This window comes from Phocoena phocoena, chromosome 6, assembly GCF_963924675.1.
Source record: "Phocoena phocoena chromosome 6, mPhoPho1.1, whole genome shotgun sequence".
Lineage (NCBI taxonomy): Eukaryota > Metazoa > Chordata > Mammalia > Artiodactyla > Phocoenidae > Phocoena > Phocoena phocoena.
Window position 1 is genome coordinate 58,417,379 of NC_089224.1, and position 23,334 is coordinate 58,440,712.

The 23,334-nt window shown below is 41.7% G+C and overlaps 1 protein-coding gene across 3 annotated transcripts in view; it reads right to left on the minus strand.

Annotated features, from left to right (window-relative positions):
• KDM4C (lysine demethylase 4C) overlaps nucleotides 1-23,334 on the minus strand; it is a 407,190-nt gene that overhangs the window by 16,995 nt on the left and 366,861 nt on the right. The gene's annotated exons all lie outside the window — the stretch shown is intronic.

The window sequence follows — 23,334 nt, forward strand, 5'->3', positions numbered from 1 at the left end:
TCCCACTAGCTCATCCTGGGAAGGTGCTTTTTAGAGGGGGAGGGGTACAGATATACTTTGCAAACTTAAGTTTGTATGTATTGAGAATGACACAATAAAATTTGAATACAAAGGAATTAAATACTTGACTACTTTGATAAATTTTTTGCACATTTAGCAGTTCATGTTTTGCTAATCCTGGTATTTTACTGATGAGGCCAATCTGACTGATTGAAATGCACACTTGACCAGTTAAGCTTTAAATACAGACTGGGCAGGGTTCTGTGGTTTAAATGAGAGGCACACACAGGAAATATTTAGTTGTTTATGATTAGAAATCCACCATGTATTACTTTTCATTATTAACAGAAATTTTGCATCATAAAGGAATGGGCCTTTTACTGTTGGGTTCAGAGTATACCTGAGAGGTTCATCTTTCTCACAGCAGACTATGCCTCCATTTAAAGCTATGGGCAAAGAAAAAAAAGTGTGTGCTCAGAGGCTCTGCAGAGTTGACAGTCTGCATCTAACTTAGTCAAATGAAAATAAGTTTCTTCTTGGCCTTCATAATATTTGATCTCAGGCTACACAGAACTGAAAGAGTAGGATGAAGAACTCTATTCTACATATGCCCCTGGAGTTATCGTCTCACTTTTCATTTCCCTTACCTTCCAAAGATGTACATGGTACTACGAAGATTAGAAAGTGTAGCTTCTAAATAGATGCTATCTCCTAGCACAGGAAGCTACATCAGCTCAGGGATAACTCTGAGCTAAAACCCAGATGGTTTGGTGATGGGGGCAAGGAGAGAACAAGAGTAAGTTTCTTCCTTCTCCTAAAGTTTTATTCCATGTGGAGGAAGCTCCATTAAGGTAATACTCCTAGCTTTTCTTTTTTTTTCCCACTCCCTCATTCATTCACTTTTTTTTTTTAATTTTCATTGGAGGATACTCGATTTACAATGTTCTATTAGTTTCAGGTGTACAACAAAGTGAATCAGTTACACATATACATATACCCACTCTTTTTTAGATTCTTTTCCCATATAGGACATTACCGAGTACTGAGTAGACTTCCCTGTGCTATAGAGTAGGTTCTTATTAGTTATCTACTACTATGTTTTATATATAGTAGTGTGTATATTGTCAATGCCAGTCTCCCAATTTATCCCTCCCCTGCCAAAGCAATCTACAGATTCAACACAATCCCTATCAAATTTCCAATGGCATTTTACACAGAATTACAACAAAAAATCTTACACTTTGAATGGAAACACAAAAGACCACGAATAGCAAAAGCAATCTTGAGAAAGAAAAATGGAGCTGGAGAAATCAGGCTCCCTGACTTCAGACTATACTACAAAGCTACAGCAATCAAGACAGTATGGTACTGGCACAAAAACAGAAATATAGATCAATGGAACAGGAGAGAAAACCCAGAGATAAACCCAAGCACATATGGTCACCTTATCTTTGATAAAGGAGACGAATATACAATGGAGAAAAGACAGTCTCTTTGATAAGTGAGGCTGGGAAAACTGAACAGCTACATGTAAACAAACGAAATTAGAACACTCCCTGACACCATACACAAAAACAAACTCAAAATGTATTAAAGATCTAAATGTAAGGCTAGATACTATAAAACTCTTAGAGGAAAACACAGGCAGAACACTCTTTGACATAAATCGCAGCAAGATCTTTTTGAATCCACCTCCTAGAGTAATGAAAATAAAAACAAAAATAAACAAATGGGACCTAATGAAACTTTAAAGCTTTTGCACAGCAAAGGAAACCGTAAACAAAACAAAAAGACAACCCTCAGAATGGGAGAACATATTTGCAAATGAAGCAACCAACAAAAGATTAATATCCAAAATATACAAACAGTTCTTAGAGCTCAATATCAAAAAAAACCAACCCAATCAAAAAATGGGCAGAAGACCTAAATAGACATTTCTCCAGAGAAGACATACAGATGGCCAACAAACACATGAAAAGATGCTCAACATCACTAATTGTTAGAGAAAGGCAAATCAAAACTACAATGAGGTATCACCTTACACCAGTCAGAATGGCCATCATTAAAAAATCTATAAACAAATGCTGGAGAGGGTGTAAAGAAAAGGGAACCCTCATACACTGTTGGTGGAAATGTAAATTGATACAGCCACTATGGAAAACATATGGAGGTTCCTTAAAAAACTAAAAATAGAGATCCCAGGAAGAAGACTGGGGTTGGCTGTGTGAACACAGCCTGAAGGGGGCTAGTGCGCCACAGTTAGCCAGGAGGGAGTCTGGGAAAAAGTCTGGACCTGCCTAAGAGGCAAGAGACCATTGTTTCGGGGTGCGCGAGGAGAGGGGATTCAGAGCACCGCCTAAACAAGCTCCAGAAACAGGCGCGATCCATGGCTTTCAGCGCAGACACCAGAGACAGGCATGAAACGCTAAGGCTGCTGCTGCAGCCACCAAGAAGCCTGTGTGCAAGCAAAGGTCACTCTCCATACCTCCCCTCCCAGTAGCCTGTGCAGCCCGCCACTGCTAGGGTCCCATAATCTAGGGACAACCTCCCCGGGGAAAACACGCAGTGCACCTCAGGCTGTTGCAACATCACGCTGGCCTCTGCCGCTGCAGGCTCGCACTGCATTCCGTACCCCTCCCTCCCCCCAGGCCTGAGTGAGCCAGAGCCCCCTAATCAGCTGCTCCTTTAACCCCGTTGTGTCTGGGCGAAGAACAGATGCCCTCAGGCGACCTACATGCAGAGGCGGGGTCAAATCCAAAACTGAACCCCAGGAGCTGTGCAAACAAAGAAGAGAAAGGGAAATTTCTCCCAGCAGTCTCAGGAGCAGCAGATTAAATCTCCACAATCAACTTGATGTACCTGGCATCTGTGGAATACTTGAATAGACAATGAATCATCCCAAGATTAAAGCGATGGACTTTGTGTTATTTTGTCTGTATAGCTTTGCTTTTACCATTTGTCCTAGGGTTCTGTCTGTCCATTTCCTTGGTTTTTGTTTGGGGTTTTTTTTGTATACTTTTTTAGCGCTTGTTATCATTGGTGGATTTGTTTTTTGGTTTGGTTGCTCTCTTCTTTCTTTTATTTTTTATTACTTTTCAATTTTTAAAAAATTTTTAATAATTAAAAAAATTTTTTCATTTTAATAACTTTATTTTATTTTTTCTTTCTTTTTTTTATCCCTTTTCTTCTGACCCGTGTGACAGAGTATTGGTGCTCCGGCCGGGTGTCAAGCCTGAGGCTCTGAGGTGGGAGAGCTGAGTTCAGGACACTGGTCCACCAGAGACCTCCTGGCTCCACATAATATCAAATGGCAAAAGCTTTCCCAGAGATCTCCATCTCAATGCTAAGACCCAGCTCCACTCAACAACCAGCAAATTACAGTGCTGGACTCCCTACGCCAAACAACTAGCAAGACAGGAACACAATCCCACCCATTAGCAGAGAGGCTGCCTTAAATCATAATAAGGTCACAGACACCCAAAACATACCACCAGACATGGTTCTGCCCACCAGAAAGACAAGATCCAGCCTCATCCACCAGAACACAAGCACCAGGAAGCCTACACAACCCACTGAATCAACGTTAGCCACTGGAGGCAGACACCAAAAACAACGGGAAGTATGAACCTGCAGCCTGCAAAAAGGAGACCCCAAACACAGTAAGTTAAGCAAAATGAGAAGACAGAGTAACACACAGCAGATGAAGGAGCAAGGTAAAAACCCACCTGACCAAACAAATGAAGAGGATAGGCAATCTACCTGAAACAGAATTCAGAGTAATGATAGTAAAGATGATTCAAAATCTTGGAAATAGAATGGACAAAATACAAGAAACGTTTAACAAGGACCTAGAAGAACTAAAGAGCAAACAAACAATGATGAACAACACAATAAATGAAATTAAAAATTCTCTAGAAGGAATCAATAGCACAAAAACTAAGGAAGAAGAACAGATAAGTGACGTGGAAGATAAAATAGTGGAAATGACTACCACAGAGAAGAATAAAGAAAAAAAGAATGAAAAGAATTGAGGACACTGTCAGAGACCTCTGGGAGAACATTAATAAACGCACCAACATTAGAATTATAGGAGGTCCCAGAAAAAGAAGAGAAAAAGAAAAGGACTGAGAACATATTTGAAGAGATTATAGTTGAAAACTTCCCTGATATGGGAAAGGGAATAGTCAATCAAGTCCAGAGAGGGCAGAGTCCCCTACAGGGTAAATCCAAGGAGAAACACACCAAGACACATTAAGCAAACTATCAAAAATTAAATACAAAGAAAAAATATTAAAAGTGGCAAGGGAAAACAACAAATAACATACAAGGGAATTCCCACAAGGTTAAGAGCTGATCTTTCATCAGACACTCTGCAAGCCAGAAGGGACTGGCAGGACATATTTAAAGTGATGAAAGGAAAAAACCTACAACCAAGACTACTGTACCCAGCAAGGATCTCATTCAGATTTGATGGAGAAATTAAGACCCTTACAGACAAGCAAAAGCTGAGAAGGTTCAGCACCACCAAACCAGCTTTACAACAAATGCTAAAGGAACTTCTCTAGGCAAGAAATACAAGAGAAGGAAAAGACCTACAAAAACAAACCCAAAACAATTAAGAAAATGGTAATAGGAACATACATATCGATAATTACCTTAAATGTAGATGGACTAAATGCTCCAACCAAAAGACACAGACTGGCTGAATGGATACAAAGACAAGACCTGCATATATGCTTTCTATAAGAGCCCACTTCAGATCTAGGGACACATACACACAAAGTGAGGGCATGGAAAAAGATATTCCATGCAAATGGAAATTAAAAGAAAACTGAAGTAGCAATACTCATATCAGACAAAATAAACTTTAAAATAAAGACTGTTACAAGAGACAAAGAAGGACACTACATAATGATCAAGGGATCGATCCAAGATGAAGATATAACAATTGTAAATATTTATGCACCCACATAGGAGCACCTCAACATATAAGGCAAATGCTAACAGCCATAAAAGGGGAAATCGACAGTGATACGATAATAGCAGGGGACTTTAACACCCCACTTTCACCAATGGACAGATCATCTAAAATGAAACTAAATAAGGAAACACAAGCTTTTAACGATACATTAAACAAGATGGACTTAACTGATATTTACAGGACGTTCCATCCAAAAATAACAGAATACACTTTATTCTCAAGTGCTCATGGAACATTCTCCAGGATAGATCATATCTTGGGTCACAAATCAAGCCTTGGTAAATTTAAGAGAATTGAAATCATATCAAGTATCTTTTCTGACCACAATGCTATGAGACTGGATATCAGTTATAGGAAAAAGTCTGTAAAAATTACAAACACGTGGAGGGTAAACAATACACTACTAAATAACAGAGATCACTGAAGAAATCAAAGAGGAAATCAAAAAATACCTAGAAACAAATGACAAAGAAAACATGACAAGCCAAAACCTATGGGATGCAGCAAAAGCAGTTCTAAGAGGGAAGTTTATAGCAATACAATCCTACCTCAAGAAACAAGAAACAACTCAAATAACCTAACCTTACACCTAAAGCAATTAGAGAAAGAAGAACCAAAAACCCCAAAAGTTAGCAGAAGAAAAGAAATCATAAAGATCAGATCAGAAATAAATGAAAAAGAAATGAAGGAAACAGTAGGAAAGATTAATAAAACTAAAAGCTGGTTCTTTGAGAAGATAAACAAAATTGATAAACCATTAGCCAGACTCATCAAGAAAAAAAGAGAGACGACTCAAATCAACAGAATTAGAAATGCAAACGGAGAAGTAACAACTGACACTGCAGAAATACAATTAAATACAATACATAATTTAAAGAGTCATGTACCACAGTGTTCACTGCAGCTCTGTTTGCAATAGCCAGGACAAGGAGGCAACGTAAGTGTCCATCGACAGATGAATGGATAAAGAAGATTTGGCACATGTGTAGAATGGAATATTACTCAGCCATAAAAAGAAATGAAACTGAGTTATTTGTAGTGAGGTGGATGTACTTAGAGTCTGTCATACAGAGTGAATAGGTCAGAAAGAGAAAAACAAATACTGTATGCTAACACATATATATGGAATCTAAAAAAAAAAGTCATGAAGAACCTAGAGGCAAGACGGGAATAGACGCAGACCTACTAGAGAATGGACTTGAGGACATGGGGAGGGGGAAGTGTAAGCTGGGACAAAGTGAGAGAGTGGTAGTATATATATGGACATATATACACTACCAAATGTAAAACAGATAGCTAGTGGGAAGCAGTCGCATAGCACAGGGAGATCAGCTAGGTGCTTTGTAACCAGCTAGAGGGGTGGGATAGTGAGGGTGGGAGGGAGGGAGATGCAAGAGGGAAGAAATATGGGGATATTTATATGTGTATAGCTGATTCACTTTGTTATAAAGCAGAAAGTAACACACCATTGTAAAGCAATTATAGTAACACACCATTGTAAAGCAATTATATTCCAATAAAGATGTTAAAAAAAAAAACTAAAAATAGAACTACCATATGACCCAACAATCCCAATACTGGGCATATACCCTGAGAAAACCATAATTCAAAACAAACAAACAAACAAAAAACAACAAACAAAACACATGCACCCCAATGTTCACAGCAGCACTATTTACAATAGCCAGGACATGGAAGCAACCTAAATGTCCACCAACAGAGGAGTGGCTAAAGAAGATGTGGTACATATATACAATGGGATATTACTCAGCCAAAAAAAGGAATGAAATTGGGTCATTTATAGAAATATGGATGGTCTAAAGAGTATCATACAGAGTGAAGTAAGTCAGAAAGAGAAAAGCAAATATCGTATAATAATGCATATATGTGGAATCTAAAAAAATGGTGTAGATGACCTTATTTGCAAAGCAGAAATAGGACACAGATGTAGAGAACAAATGTATAGATACCAAGGGGGAAAGCAATGGGGTGGGATGAATTGGGAGACTGGGATTGACACATATACATTATTGATACTATATATAACATAGACAACTGATGGGAACATACTGTATAGCACAAGAACCTAATGCACTGTGGTAACCTAAATGGGAGGGAAGTCCAAAAGGGAGGGGATATCTGTATGTGTATGGCTGATTCATTTTGTTGTGCAGTGGAGGCTAACACAACATTGTAAAGCAACCATACTCCAATAAAAATTCATCAGAAAAAAAAAGACATATGGATGGCTAAAAAGCACATTAAAAGATGCTCAACATCAGTAATTCTTAGTGAAATGCCAATCAAAACTACAATGAGGTATCACCTCACACTAGTCAGAATGGCCATCATCAAAATATCTACAAACAATAAATGCTGGAGAGGGTGTGGAGAAAAGGGAACCCTCCCACACTGTTGGTGGTACAGCCACTATGGAGAACAGTATGGAAGTTCCTTTAAAAACTAAAAATAGAGCTACCATATGATCCAGCAACCCCACTCCTGGGCATATATCTGGAAGAAACCATAATTCAAAAAGAGACATGCACCCCAGTGTTCATTGCAGCACTATTTACAATAGCCAAGACATGGAAGCAACCTAAATGTCCACCAACAGAGGAATGGATAAAGAAGATGTGGTACATATATATAATGGACTATTACTCAGCTATTAAAAAGAACAAAATAATGCCGTTTGCAGCAACATGGATGGACCTAGAGATTGTCATACTGAGTGAAATAAGTCAGACAGAGAAAGACAATTATCATGTGATATCACTTATATGTGGAATCTTAAAAAGGGGTACAAATGAACTTATCTACAGAACAGAAATAGAGTTATATATGTAGAAAACAAACTCATTCTCCAAGAGAGTAAGGAGTGACAATTATATTGTTGAGTTTTCTGAAGGAGACTGCATTTTCCAAACGATACACTACAGTGCCTTGGGGCACCACAGCAAACTCACTGGGGTTCTGAAATAGGGATATTTTCAGGGAAAACACGGTTGTCAGACACCAAGCTTATTACTACTGTTAAGTTGTTTAGACCAAACTAGTAGATGGAACTGTTAGGTATTTCCTTTGGCCTAGGAGCGCTATAAAAAATGTGCTGAGATAGCCAGGGTCTGTAAGCCAAGCAAGGCTGGTGACTTCTGGCTTACCCCTCACCGTCCGTTTCTCTTTGGAGCCCCTCTGCGGGCAGAGAACTTGCTTTCTGCTCTGCTCCTTTCACAGAGAGGATCTGGCGGTGCCCTGTACTACCTTTCTAGGAGGCCTAATTCTCAGGTCTAGTATCAGGAAAATTCTTTGCCCACAGATGGAAGCCACACTCTCCAGCATCTGCTTTATGACAAAGGAGATATGTTAAGTTTTCAAACTCTGACTTCTTTCTCTCTCTAGATTGCTTGTCCTCAGGCAGGATGAGACGTTTTCCATTGGGTGCTTCCTCAGTCCCAACAGAGGCAAGTCAAGGCCTCAGGCATTAGAAGGCCACAGTCCCCATCTACTCACCCACCACAAGCCACCTCCAAGCAGGAGAGTTATGCCCTTAGTTTCACAGATTTGACCTTCAACAGAGGTTTACTAGCCTTTAAAATGACTACCCCAAACCAATCCTGACCTGCAGTTCTACGTACCATAACACCAAGGTGTGGCAATGGCCATAGAAATGTGGCCTGAGGAAAGTATAAAGTATACTTGAGGAATTTATCATATACATACGCCCTTAGTAGTAAACTAAATGTATGCAACTTTACCAAGTGAGGAACAATTCCTTTTTGAAAAATTCTTTGGAACTAAATGTCTGAGATACAGTTTAACGTCTTGCTTACTGGCAATGAGCACTTTACTCACAGCAAATCTTAATTTGGCACAGTGACCTGCAAGAGCCCCCCAGCTCAGCCTCCAGGCACAGTGACCTCCCAGAGCCCCCCAGCTCAGCCTCCACCCAGCTGTGCTCTGGATCGGCCACAGTCACTTCACACACTTTCCTGTCAAAATCTAGGGAAGACAGTTCGGTTTGCTTTCTCAATTTCTTGCCTTCAGAACTTTTTTTCTTTATTCATAGTAGAAGAATAAAGAAAAATAACCAACCAAACACATAAAAACATAAAACTTTTCTGAGAATCTCCCTTCCCCCTCCACCACCAGGAGGCATTATTCTCAGTCATGGTGCCCAATTCCTCACCCTTTGCCAGGTCCTTTAGCTGAAAGTGGATGTACCTGGATTTGCATATAACTTCATTTAGTGAGTATTACTTATTATTCACACTCCAGCTACTTCCCAAATGGACTTAAGGCAGCTCATAGTAAAACACGAGTTTATTTCCGTAACATCTACTTTCCTCCATAAAGAAGTGGTTTCAATTCATCAGCTGTCTCAATTCTTGAGTCTGCCAGAAACTTTCTATGACTACATGGCATACAAAGCATTTAAACAGAAATGGGATTAGGAGCACGTGGGCTGATGAAAAGAAGTTGAAAAGTCTGATATTTACGTTTCCCTGACCCCTCCAGCATAGAAGCTGCTGGGTGTCCCCAAAACTGTCACAGTCACTAATCTGCTATCTATTTACTGACCACCTGTGTGAGACACTAGGGGAGCCAACAGTGTCCACCTCCCCAAGCTAGGGACAGACAGAGGGTGTCATGTCCATACCTGGAAGCCTGTCACACTGAGCCCCACAGCTGTGGGCTGGGGACCTCAGGGGTCCCTGCAAGGGCTGGAATCCATGTGGAGTACATGAGCTTTGGCCACCATGATCACTTCAACCAGAACAGAATTTGTGATTTTATAGGTTGGGTTTCTGAGTAGGACTTCATGCAGGAAAAAAAAAAAAGTTTCTGTTAAAAATGAGAGGTCTGAAAAAAATGAAATAAAATAAATAAAATGTCTGAAGATGAGGGGATTCAGTTTATGGAAAGCAATGGCTTGAAGGGTCTGCCTTCAGCGGCTCACGTCTCCCTGGCTGTGCATGAGGAATCAGACAATAGAGCAGAGCTTCTCAAAGTGCAGTCCCAACTGCTGGGGACACACTTTAAAAATGAAGATTCCAGCCCACACTGCACAGCTCTATGTGACCTGGATGGTTTTTTAAAGCATTATAGAATTTGAGATCTATTCTACCAAAGGATGTAAAATGTTAAAGAGACCTTTCCTGATGCAGTTCTTAGTGTGTTACTGGAGCAAGTAACGCTTTGCTGGAAAAGTATATGCATTAAAAACCTTGACTAATGTGTTTTTCTCAGTTGCTGTCTAGACCCTCAGAAGAAGTCTGCCTTCGCCTGACAGAAATACCTGTTTACCCTTTGCTGTACTGCCTCCAGGGATGTGTGAACTCCTCTGAAGTCTGCCAGAGCCCTCTCCACAGGGACACTGGTGTCTGGAGCTGCCAGTAAGCCTGTAGCTAGAGTACTACATAGATGATGTAAAAATTAAAGACAGAAATAGTCTTCGTAGTCAGGAGTGGACTTCTGCCTGTGATTAAAGGGCTGTGATTAAAGGACTGCGATGAGTCACAATCCCAGGCAAGAGGATGGTGTCAGATCACATTCCTGCCAAAGTCAGGGCCAAACTCCTGTACTTGCTCTCCTAACAAAGAGGAGAGCCCAACTGCCAGTCTGACTATTTGAATTCTGAAGTCACTTGGAACTGCCTCTAGGCCCTTTGAAAGGGACCCTCTAGAAGGAGCAGCTGTCCTTGCATGCTGCCTGCCTTCCTCCCTCCCCCAGTTCCCACCTCTACTCCTATCAGGTATAAACCACAAGGCAGGCAGCCCCGTCTATTGGTCCCGCTGCAGCAGATGAAGACATGGTATGTGAACTCCCAGTACTTAATCAGCATATCGTTTGGAACCTCTTACAGTCCCCCATGCAGAAAATGCTTAAGTGACCGAGAGCAAGCTGGTGCCAGCAGCGGCTGGCATTTTAAGGGATAATCACCTGCTCATTACTGGACTCGGGCAGAGATGAACAAGACTGACTGAAAGCCATGTGCTAATCATACAGGCTATCTGTCATCTGGCTTCCCAGCATCTGAACCCCCTGCTCCTCTTCAGAGTCTCCATGGAAGGCAGAGCTCATCTGCCATTACAAGTGCTGAAAGATGCCAGATACTCCCTTGCCCAGCAGCAGGTATGGACCGGGGCCCGCCCAATTAGCTACATCCTGCCAGTAGATGTAGAACCTGTGACCAGAGATGCAGAGAAACAGTGGAGGGGAGAATGCTCTCAGAGGCCGGCAGCAGCAGTGACAGATCCCACGTGCCGATGGCAGAACCCTGGTCCAGGTGGACCGAAAGGGGAGGTGGCCTGGTCCTACTCACGTTCCAGCTGAGCAGCCTCCCTCATTCTCACCTGTTTTTTGACTTTGTTTTTCTGCATTCCTGGAGATTCTGCGGGCATCCTTATAACTTTCCACTAAGTTCCTGTAGTGCCTAAATCAGTTACAGTCAGTTTTTTGTTTTGTTTTGTTTTGGCCACGTCACAAGGCTTGCGGGATCTTAGATCCCCAACAGGGATCGAACCCGGATCCCAGGCAGTGAAAGCGCAGAGTCCTATCCACTGGGCCGCCAGGGAATTCCTGAGTTACAGTCAGTTTTTGTTGCTCGACACTAACGACCCTGACTGCTAAGGAACGGCTAGTTTGGGTGATGGCAGATCCCGCCTCACGAAGTGAGGAAAAAACCCTTTCATTTAACGATGGAATATAAAAATGGAGGGTTTCCCCGACCACCTAATCCTCATTCAAAGGGCCTATGAGGAAAACCATCCCTCACAAAGGAAGGGAACATATTCATGTCACTGCCCACCTGTTTACAAGGCATGGCCCTAGATGATTTGTGACTGTCCCCAAGTTTCCAATGCTCCCCACAGTCTGAAGATTTACTCTTTGCAATGGGAGCCCTTTACAGGGGACTCTCATGGGGACTACTTTCAAAGGGATGTACCATGTTTGCATGGATAAAATTCTGGACTGTTTGTTGAATATAAGTCATAATGATTTGCTATCAACCTTCTTGTAGAAATTAACAAAGATAGAAAAACATTTAAAAATTCTTTTTCTTAAAAATAACTTTTTGTTCTGAGCTTCTACTATGTCTTCCTTTGGGGAAAATTATAGACTTTTTTTTTTTTTTTTAAGACAGAAGAATTTAAAACAACCCATATTTCCACCACCTAGAAGTAAATCCTGTTACCATGTGGATTTTCTCTCTACGCTTCTATGCATTTTTAAAAAAAATATTCAGGGGCTTCCCTGGTGGCGCAGTGGTTGAGAGTCTGCCTGCCGATGCAAGGGACACGGGTTCGTGCCCCGGTTCGGGAAGATCCCACATGCCGCGGAGCGGCTAGGCCCGTGAGCCATGGCCGCTGAGCCTGTGCGTCCAGAGCCTGTGCTCCGCAACGGGAGAGGCCACAACAGTGAGAGGCCTGCGTACCGCAAAAAAAAAAAAAAAAAAAAATTCGGGCCTCCTGTACAGACAAAATATTTTCCCTCATAGCTACAACCTTTCTTTTCTTTCACATGAGCACACTACTGACCTCTCTCTGAAGAATCAGGCAAGAGTGCTGTTGTGAAGAGCTCACACTGCAGTTCCCACCGTGTTCCTCACTCATCCCATAGCACATCCCATAGGAGGGGAGGGGTCTTTCTATTGTGGTAAAATAGGCAAAACATAAAACTTGCCTTTTAACCACTTTCAAGTACACATTCTAGTGGCCTTACGTATATTCACAGTGCTGTACAACCATCACCACCCTCCTTTCCAGAAGCTGTTCATCATCCCAAACTGAAACTCCGTATCCGTTAAACAATAACTCTCCATCCTCCCATCCCCCCGTCCCCCCGTCCCTGGTAACCACCATTCTACTCTCTGTCTCTAAGAATTTGGCTATTTATAAGCACCTCATAAGTGAAATAATATATTTTCCCTTTTGCATATACATATATAATTTTGTACCTTGCTATTTATCACTTGTAGTTAAGAGGATCTTCTTATTAATTATCCTTTGAAAACTCCATTTTACTGAATATATGCAACATTACGGATATTCCACAATTAATTTAAGCACGCGCCTACCATGAGATATGTAGGTCTTTCCAATTTTCCCCATCATGTATAATACTATTGTATGTTTTTCTCCATAAATCTTGGTCCAAGTTACTGTCTATATTCTTAGAATAAACTTGTAGAACCAGGATCACTTGGTGAAAAGGTATATAAACTATTTATAAAGTTAATTTCATCAGCTTTGAAAAATTCACCATCAGACTTACTTTTCTAGTGCAGTAAATCTATTCTTAGCCACTAGAGAAAATTCTGCTTCAGTCAGTCCAAGGTGGGGTCCAGGCTAAATGCCCTCCCAAGCCATCTGATGCTAAGCCACGTTGAGAATCACCGCACAAGAAGATTCTCTCCCAGCATAAACTCTACATCCTACCTATAAAGGAAGAACTAATTCCATGCTGTTTTCGCTGACTATAGCTCTTCTACAGTGACAGCCTTCCAACATACCTCTTATCTTTGTTCTGTGCTAGTTGTGAAACACTGTCATTTCAGCCTGGGGGTTAATGGATTCAAGCCAACCTGCTTCCACACTGACAGCCATCATTCCGAGAAAATTCTATGTCTGATATCCAGTTTTCCTTTGTAATAGATTTTTAATTCTTTTTTAAGGGACACATACACACACACACACACACACTCCCGCACACACATGCACCCCTTCTCTAAGATACTCTGGATACTCTGGTTATCTCTGTTAAGCTGGCGTGACACCCTCCTTATTCCCTCCAACAGCCAAACTCCTTTCCAGCAGCCACATTTCGCCAGTGCCCCGACACTTAACCACACCTACCTTCCAAACAATCGTATCTTCTTCAGAGACTGAACAGTACTGACACTTATTTGGTAGATTCCTGAGGGCCAATTGGTTAGTATACACTTTCCCTTCCCCTATAAGCCAAGAGTGAACACAATTCCTGGTAAAGGTACTGAGGTCCCAGAGATGGAGGCGGTCTTATTCTTCTCAAAGTTACTACGGCATTAAGCCTCAGAAGGTATAGTGCTAAAAGAAGTCACATCTTTGTTATTAGAACTAGGTGAGATTCTGGAAAAGCTTCTAAAATCATAGAAAGTATACAAAGTTAGGCAACTTCTTTTGGAATTATCTTTCTGGTTCTTTTGAAGGGAGGAAGCATAAGAGAAGTCAGTACGAGAATCAGGGGTGACACTGGGGAGCTGACCTGATGGCACAGGCCTGTGAGGGACGGACACCAGCAGGCAGAGAGCGCGTGAGGCCTCAGCGAGGCAGCTCTGAAGTGTGGGCCAGGGGTTTTCCGCATCCTCGTAATTGGAGAGTATGAATGGAACCGAAAGGATCATGTATTCACCCTTACCCGCCTTGGAGAGAGGCCTCTCCTCCCTCCTTTCCTGCCTCTTCTCCCTCTCTGGCATACACTGAGTGTCTCCTGGCACCTAGCGCTGAACTCGGCATTGGGAAGACGGAGACAAAAACAGTCCTTTCGGAGTCCTTTCTCCCAAGGAATTCAGAATCCACTGGGGACTCCAATATATACATGAATATCTACAATATGGTGTACCGTATGTGATCATAGGTAAGCGGGCAGGGAGGTGGGACCTCTGCGTTCATGACTCATGCTCACTTGACATCAACTGTGTCGAGGACCTTCTCCTCATGGTTAACCAAACTCCTCAGGCCTTCCCCTCAATGTTAAATCCCCTGCCATATAAACTGAATTAGTCACAGAGTCCCCATTCAGGACTCTCCTGCACTCATCCGGCAAGGTCTATCTGAACGCTGTAAGCTGTGCAGAAAGCAGTGACGTAGCCCTTAAAGGCGGACACTGGAGGGAGCTCGCAGCTCCTGCAGCGCTTCGTGGGGATCACTGTTGGAGGATCTGGCATGGCAGCTTGATTTTACTGGGGCTCCATAGCTGGCTATCACACTGACTATGTTGAGTGGTGTAGCCAAGCCAGGAAGACAGAGCTGTAGCCTGACCCTTTCTCTGCCTGCCTCTCAAGAGTGTTCTAGAATAATCCCACCAATGATCCCTGGGCTGATTACCCATCATACCAGTAGCCAAAGCAGGAAATCTTTCCAGTTAAACTCCCCAAAGCGCCAGATATACAAACTACTTGAAAATGGGATTTGTATGTTGAAAGTTTTCTGATACTTCTTCTTAGATCCTTCTTTTAGTAACCTCTCCTTTTATAAAGGTATGGAACATGTATAATTCCCAAGTATTACTGGGAATCTTATGCTTAGGGACTCTCTTGACCAATGAATTGCCCAAAAATTAGTAGCCTCCACCACCAATAATAATAACCACCACTATAAACATAAACACTACCTGAGTGTTTATTATGTGTTGCTGGGCACTATGCTAACTGCTTCATACAATATATTTCAATAATTCCAACAATCCTAGCATTTATTATGATCTTCATTTTGTGGATAAAGTAACTGGTGTCGACTCCCTTGCCCTGGGTCTCATGTTTAGTTACGGAGCAGAGATGTATACTAGGTCTGTCTGCTACACAACCAGTTCTTCCCACCTCGGAGAGACAGCCAGCACCGTTCCTAAAGGCTGCCCCTGGGCTGGCTGCATCCGCCTGCTGTCTTCCCTACAGACACTAATGCGTAAGCACTGCAGAAATGCAACTCCTCATACTCAAAAAAGGGGAGAAATTCCCATCTAGAGGAGACAGGTCTTTCCCCCTTTTGTAGTTGGTGGCAGAGGCTAAAGCATGAGGGGAACAAAATATTTTCTCATGTCAATAAAAATGTATGTTGCAAAAAGAAGAAATGCAGGGCTTGAGGTGAATTTCTCTATAGTGGTTTCTAAAAATAAATGTCAGTTCCAAAAGCTGAACAAAGAACGATGAAAAGAAGGATAAGGATCAGCGTTGTGGGAGAAAAGGTTGTCCTGTGCTCACATGTCACGCTGGGGGCTCTGAGGTCAGACAGCAGCTCGGGCCACGCCAGCCCCTACCCACTCCCCTCTGTTCCGCAGGGTGTGCACCGCTTCCCAGAGCACGCGGCTGGGCCCAACAACATGGCCCAGGGCAGCGCTTCCGGGCCTGCAGTCATGCCGCCCAGGGTCAAAGAAGAGCTGCCAACGTGCACAAGCGACTTCACCTCTTTATGTCCCAGCTTCCTCAGCAATAAAACGAAATAATAATACAACCTTGCAGGGCTGTTGGGCAACTGAGAGCTAATATATACTTAAAAGGAGAGGAGAAGAGAAAAGCAAAGCACAGTGGCTGGCAGCTGGTGAGTCTGAAGTGAACTGTGGCTGGATTTAATTCATATCAACAGGGAACATCTGGAGGATGCTAGGGAGGGGACAAAAAGCCTTGGGAGAAGGTGATTCTTGGCACTTAAAATCATGAAGAAAGGACACACTGAGAAGCCAAGAACCTACTATTAAAGATGATCAGACAATGTTATCCCCTTTGAAAATCCAAAACAACCCCATGGGGTAGGAAGGCAGGTGTCATCTCCCATACAGATAAGGAAGCACAGTGACATGCCCCAGCTCACACAGCTAGTAAGTAGACAAGTGGGGCAGCCTTTCACTCAGCACGTAACTTTTGAGCATCTCTTGTGTTCTAGGAATAGTGGGATTAGTAGTGAGAAAAACAGGTGTGGTGTTTTACTTCATGCAACTCTTTAGTGGAAAATGAAGGCCTCAAACTAAAATAAAAATAATAAAGATAAGTGCAAGACATGTATTAGCTTTAATGTCCTTTCATTAACATGCTTCAGGACCACTTTTGATGACGATAGTCTTACAAGACCACGTGTGCCCCAGAACCTGATTCATTCGTAGATCAGACACTGAAAATAAATATGCTTTGTAATCATTTTTGAATTGAAATTTTCTAAGTTCTTGTAAAACAAATACATACTAAAATCTTAGTAGTTTCATATGCCATTAAACAGTCAAAAACAAAACAAAACAAAAAGATAAGTGCAAGAACTATATCACAGAACTTACAGTATAAAGCAGAAGAAGCATTTAACAGAGGGATTATTGGCATGCTGCATGTTTACTGTATCCCAGAGAGCCTCAAGATGCCCCAAGAGATGGGAGAACTAAAATGAAATTCTGACACAAGATTCTGAAAGGATCGTGATGATAAGGAAAATCAGGAAAAACGAGGCACAATATAAAGAGTTCTCAGAAAGGTTCAGATCTTTTTAAACAAATAACATTTTTTCCTGATTATAAAAATAAAACAGGCTTATATGGAAACTATAAGAAGGTGATAAAGTTGAAAATCATAATCACCTATGATTACACCCTCCAGAGATAATCAGTAACGTTTTGATGCATTTCCTTTGAGGATTTTTTCTTTGCATATTTATATTTTTATACATGATTGGGATCATACTGTATATACAGTTCTGAGCCTGATTTCTCCACTTATTATTAAATATCCCTTGAAAACATGATTTTTCATTAAATATCCCTTGAAAACATGATTTTTAATAGCAGCATAAATAATTCATTTAACCTTCCATCTAGCTGCACTGTGTAAGTGTTCAATGTCCAGATTAAGGGAACAACGAGTCGTCACGCTTGCACGGCCAGTTTGGGTTTCGGGCACTGTGTTCTTACATCTGAGACCAGCATTTTGTGTGGAATGCTGTCCCAAAAAATTTCATCTTGAGAGTGTTCTGGAGGAAGAACATTCTGAAAACCACTTTGTATTCATTGAATCATTCATTCCTTCCCACAACAAATATGTATTAAGTGACTGAGGCAGGATGACCGCTTTGTTTGAATTTGAAAAGACTGAGGAGGAACCCGATAGCATGTAAAAGCTGCCACAAAGAGAAAATGGGGGTATTTGGTTTTGATCTAAAGGTCGAGAACTGACTGGTTCCTGGGGTGTTTCAGAGGCAGCATTTAGACTCCACACAAAGAAGCTGATGCTCCCTAATAGTTACAGCAACTGCCACTTGAGTATTCAACAACGGACCTGAGAACCACTCTCCAGGCCTAGGGTAGTAGCTACCTTCTGCAGAGAGTGGAATCCGAGGGAGTCACAGAGGAGGGTTCGGGGAAGGGAGAAGGGTGGCTTAAAGGCTGTGGTGGGAGCAGACTGCACACTTAGCCCTTAGCCTGTCTTAGTTATGCAGCAGCCCTGAACCGAGCCAGGGTTACTCATAACTTCTAGACAGGAAACCCGCTGGCTAAGACAGGCAGACGTTACAGGCAGAGCTAGGATTATGGTTTCTAAATTTCTCAAGGCCTTGTCCAGTGCCCTTCCTCCTACACCAAAATGTTGGGAACAGAGTATGCAAAAAAAACAAAACAAACAAAAAAAAGAAAAATCAGACCTAGATGAAAAATAATCTTTTCCCTTAATCTAATCTCAGTCACTCTCTGGCTACACTCCTTTAGCTGCTTATAATATCAGCTTCCTCTATGGCCAAAGAAAGGGAGCATCCTTCTGGATCAACACCCCAAGAAGAGGACCTATTCATGAAGCACCGCCTCATCCTGTGGTGGGCACATAGAAGGTTCTAACTTAACAACTAGGAAACGTGCAAACAGGGGAAGCAAAAGCATAGAAGTGATGAAAGGAGCAGGTGTGAGGCCTCTGCCTACCTCTGTGGAAAAGTCTTTTACAAAGTTTTTGCGGTGAAATGTACAACTGCCAAAAGACATCGCGGTGTATAAAAATATGTCAACGATTAATTACTCTTGGGCTATGGCCTAAGAAGAGCTTGGCCCTCAAATGATATTGCAATATACAAGCGGCACGCCATGTTGTCGAGTGAGGCTATGTGCCCAAACAAACGGCCTCACCCAAGCTGGCCCAGCATGTGCTCCCTCACATGCCCACACAGGTAGGTGGTCATCAAGGCCTGGGCTCGGGAAAGGGGCGTATGTGTGTGTAAATTAGTGGGCCGCTGGGCTGGGGGCACATTCTAATGCTTATAGTCAGAGATGATTATGGATGACCCAACGTGTTTCTTCCCTGCCAGAATCAGAAGACGCCGATGAGATCTTCTAGGCCAGTGTCCCATTTTAAAGAAATGGGCTGAACAATGAGATGACTGGCCCAGAGTCACAACTCACCAAGAGCTGGGTATTATTTAAGTTAATGTTGCCTTTCACAGCTCAGCAGTGCAAGATTTTGAGCAAATGAGTAACCTCTGGGGAGGATTTTAAACAGAGGATTAAAAAAAAAAGAACCAGGAAGGGGTGAAGACAAACTTAAGGATTTGTGAGAATATGATTTGTCAAAAAATGTCAGCCAGTATTATGTTAAATTCAGAAGCAGAGGAGTCCTAAAATGAATATATGTAGAAATGAAGTAATCCAGAATTCCTTCCGAGTTGCAGATGTACGTAAGCATAGCAATAAAATACGAGCAACTCATTCTATAAATGCTTCCCATGAACTTACCGCTTCTATCTCTGTTTATTTAACATGTCCTTCCTCTCAGATGAAATGCAAATGCATAAACTGAAACAGTCATGTTCACAACAGACTGTCTTATGAAGAACAGGACGTGTGTAATTACTACCAGCCTATTTCCACAGAGGCCAGTCTGTCACAAATGGTAGACAGATAAATCAGATGGTTGAGGAGAGGATAACGAATCAATCTATTTACTCAACACTATTAACCTTAAAGAGGAGTCAGAAATTTCAGAAATTCCCCAAGTGATTCTTGTGTTGTCAAGAGGCTGTCAAATCAAAATAAGAATTTTGCTGTTTGTAGATCCCCAGAAAAGAATGAAAATGATATATAGATAACATGCTATTGTCAGATTCATCAAAACAAGAGCTTTTAATCCAAAGGCTTAAAGACACATTAGAGGGGGGCCGTGAATTTAGCTTTATTGATCACACTCAAGCCTGGAATGCCTGGTTCAGAATTACACTGAGGATTACGTTGTGCCCTTTTTTCTGATAGTGAATGAACCTTTGAAGTAGGAACCTCTCTGTCCTTTTCATGCTAGATATTAATCTTGATTTGAAGCCTGATTCTTGCTAATATCTGATTTGCTTAATGAAAACTAAGCAGTCAGCCAATTAATATTTGAATTATGATATGGTCTTTTTTTCCCATCTCCCTCCAAAAAAAAAAGGTTTTGTTAGCATTGTCAGTTACTTTCCTTGAAACAGACACCCACAGTTTTGAATTGACGTGAACTGCCATGTACTAGCAACTGTGAACCAAAAACATGCCAAAGGGAGAATCCGAGGGTACATGGGCAGCTGTAAAGGGGGTGTCAGTGGAGGTGATGCTGGAGCCAGAACAGCTGAGCCTGGCTTTTATAGGTTCAACAAAGAAGGAGAAAGAAGACCCCAGGGATGCTACTATGAAAAAGTAGAAATGGAGGCAGAAGAAGATAAGGGATAAAAGGAGATGGCTTTGCCAGCAAATGGTTTTAAACGTTCTTCACTAACTACCAATCAGCAATAACATTAATAGAACATGGGATGTGATTCCTAGCTCCTAACAAGTCAATATGATGCCAGGTGCCTTCAAATAAACAAAGATCTACATGCATATACACACACACAGGGACTATATATGCATTTTTAAAATCCTGGGAGGATATATAAGCAGCAGGTGGGACGGCACCCAGATGTGGGGTGCTCCAGAGACTTGTACTTTTCATCTCACATCCTTCTATATTTCTTGAGGTTTAGCCAGCCATGGGAATGTTATGTAAAACACTGCGCATATGTGACTGTTAAATAGTAGCTGCTAATTCTTATTATTACTGCTAACCACGACATTTTGTCTACCAAAGTAAGTCACTGACCCTTTCCCTTTAAAAATGGTATGTGAAACTCCAAAACGAGGGTGTTCAAGACTCTCGAAGTTCCATCTCCTTCAGAAAATGAGAGCTCTTCCCAGAGCCTACAGCCAAAGGGGAAGGAACATGGAAGGCAGAGGGGAAGTCAAAGTCCCAGAGAGGAGCCCACAGGCTATGTGTACAGAAACAGGGCGGGGGGGGGGGGGGATGGGGGCAAAGTCAGGTAAATGAGTGCTGAGGAGAACTATGGAGTAAGGTTAAGTTAGAACGAGCTATACAGTGAGACCAAGGCTACAAATGTGTGATTATGCCCAATTTAAATGTTCGTGTGTCAAGATGGAAGCCCCATCAAGGGTAAACAGGACTCGTCAATTTGGGTGGCCATCCTGTCACACTGAAGAATTACTTGGTCAAATACTATTTTATCAAATGGGTTAGAGTTAGGTAATAGTGTGTATGTTATGATATATCCATTTAAAGATGAAAATGAAGTGACTGTCCATGCCATTTCTGAAATATGGGATGTCTGTTCTCACACTGTGACATGGGGCCTTTCACTCAGCATCCCTTCAGCTCTGTGAGAGACAAACAAAACAGAACAATCGTATGCTTTGCAACCCCAGGGTCCTGGGATGGCCGTAAATACAGTAACTGCCCTAGATGGGAAGAGCAGGGAAGAAGGGAGGAAACCTCAACAATGGCCACGTGTATACTCATAACCTTGGTCCTGAAACTTGGGCTTCCTTCCATGTGGCTGAGCAAGCTGGACCCTGCAAGTCGTGCTGACACCTCTTTCTTCCTCGGCTCCAGTATAAGTCCACCATGACTCCTCTGAATTTCACCTCCTAAATGTATTTTAGATCCTTCCACTGCTCCCTAGTCCAACTTACAACACTCCTCCTCTGATCTACTGCAATGCTCTCCCAACTGGCCCCCCAGCATACACTACAGCTTACTCCCCAATTCATCTTCTCCATGACAGCCAAAGAAAATGCTTCGTAACAAATCTCTTCATGTTGACTTCTGCTTAGGACCATCAATGGCTTCCCCCTGCTCTTGGAGTAAAGATAACAACCCTATAACATGGTCGTCAAGGCATAGCCTAGTCTGCCCCTTTCCTCCTTCTCCAGGCCTACCACCTGTCTCTCCCGACAGACACACTTGCCTTCTTTCGGCACCCTGAGCAACAACAGCCTTTACACATTCTTTGCTGGGACACTGTCCTCTGCCCTTTGTCCAGTAACGCATCCTGTCGGTTTTAGCTCTAGTCACACTGATCACACATCTATATAAGGTTTTTTGCTACCTGTTCTTATAGGATTACATTCCTATCACTCCAGGACTTATCTCAATTTGAAGTACATTTTTATTAGTGTGACTGTCCTATGTTACTCTTTCCCATTAGATTATAAATTCTATGAGAGCAAAAACCATTTCAATTTTATTTCTCACCATCATATTTCCAGGGCCCAGCACAATGCCTGGCATGTAGCAGGTGCTCACTGGAAGCAAGATTTTTAGTAAGGCTCCACTTACTGGAGAGTAACATATCCCTTGGCTGGAGAATACATAAATCACCAGTGCAGGTACCCAGATGTGGCTTATCAAAGACCTGGAGCTGCAGGGGTTCCTTTTCTACAAGGGGAAGGGCCTCCTGGGGAAGCATCAGCCTTCCACACTGATACGAGCCCCTCACTCTTGGAGAAGAAAGAGGATTTGAGCACCACACACGCTGCTGCCCATCCTCATTAGACTTCTCCTGCAGGGAACCCACTCTTAGATACTGGTTAGATGGTTGCCCTTCCAAACTCCTGCAAACAAAGACAAAAAATACAAGACGAAACAAACAAAACCCCATTAGAAATGTAACTAATGACATGGGGTAGAGTTTCAACATAAATATAGGAAAGGAGTTTTACTAGTATTGAAATCAATTTTAAAACTATAAATAAAATATTAAATTTCATACCAGTTCTCTTATAGTTCTTATTTTAACAGGGCTTCAGATATTGGCTGCTTAGAATGCAATGACCAGAGTCTGACTTGTTTTGTGCTAGTCACTATTTTTATGGTATAAATCAGATAAACTATTTAGAAGATTCAATATTATCTGTTACTCCCTCTAAAAAGAGGATATCACATAATAGAATCATTAGTTCAGACTAGTTTTAATTAAAGGCTAATAAAAAGGATAAATATCAGGCTTGTTTTAAAAACAATAACTTGTAAGTATATTCTTATAAGTATACTACTAGAGACATGCATAATTTTACCCCCCTCCCTTTTAGCTGAGTTGTTAGCCATTAATCTGCAAAAGGCATCTTTTTCAGGCACAGACCATATCACCATTAATTACGAAAATTTCCAAGTAGTAGAAAACCCTATTTGGATTTGAAAAACCATGCATAAAGCATTATTCAACATATTATACTATCAATATTATAACATTTAGAAAAAGCTAAAACATTCTTTATGTTTAATGGTACTGGATAAAATAAGCATAGAAGACTTGCAAACATAATATCTTCCATTTCACAGA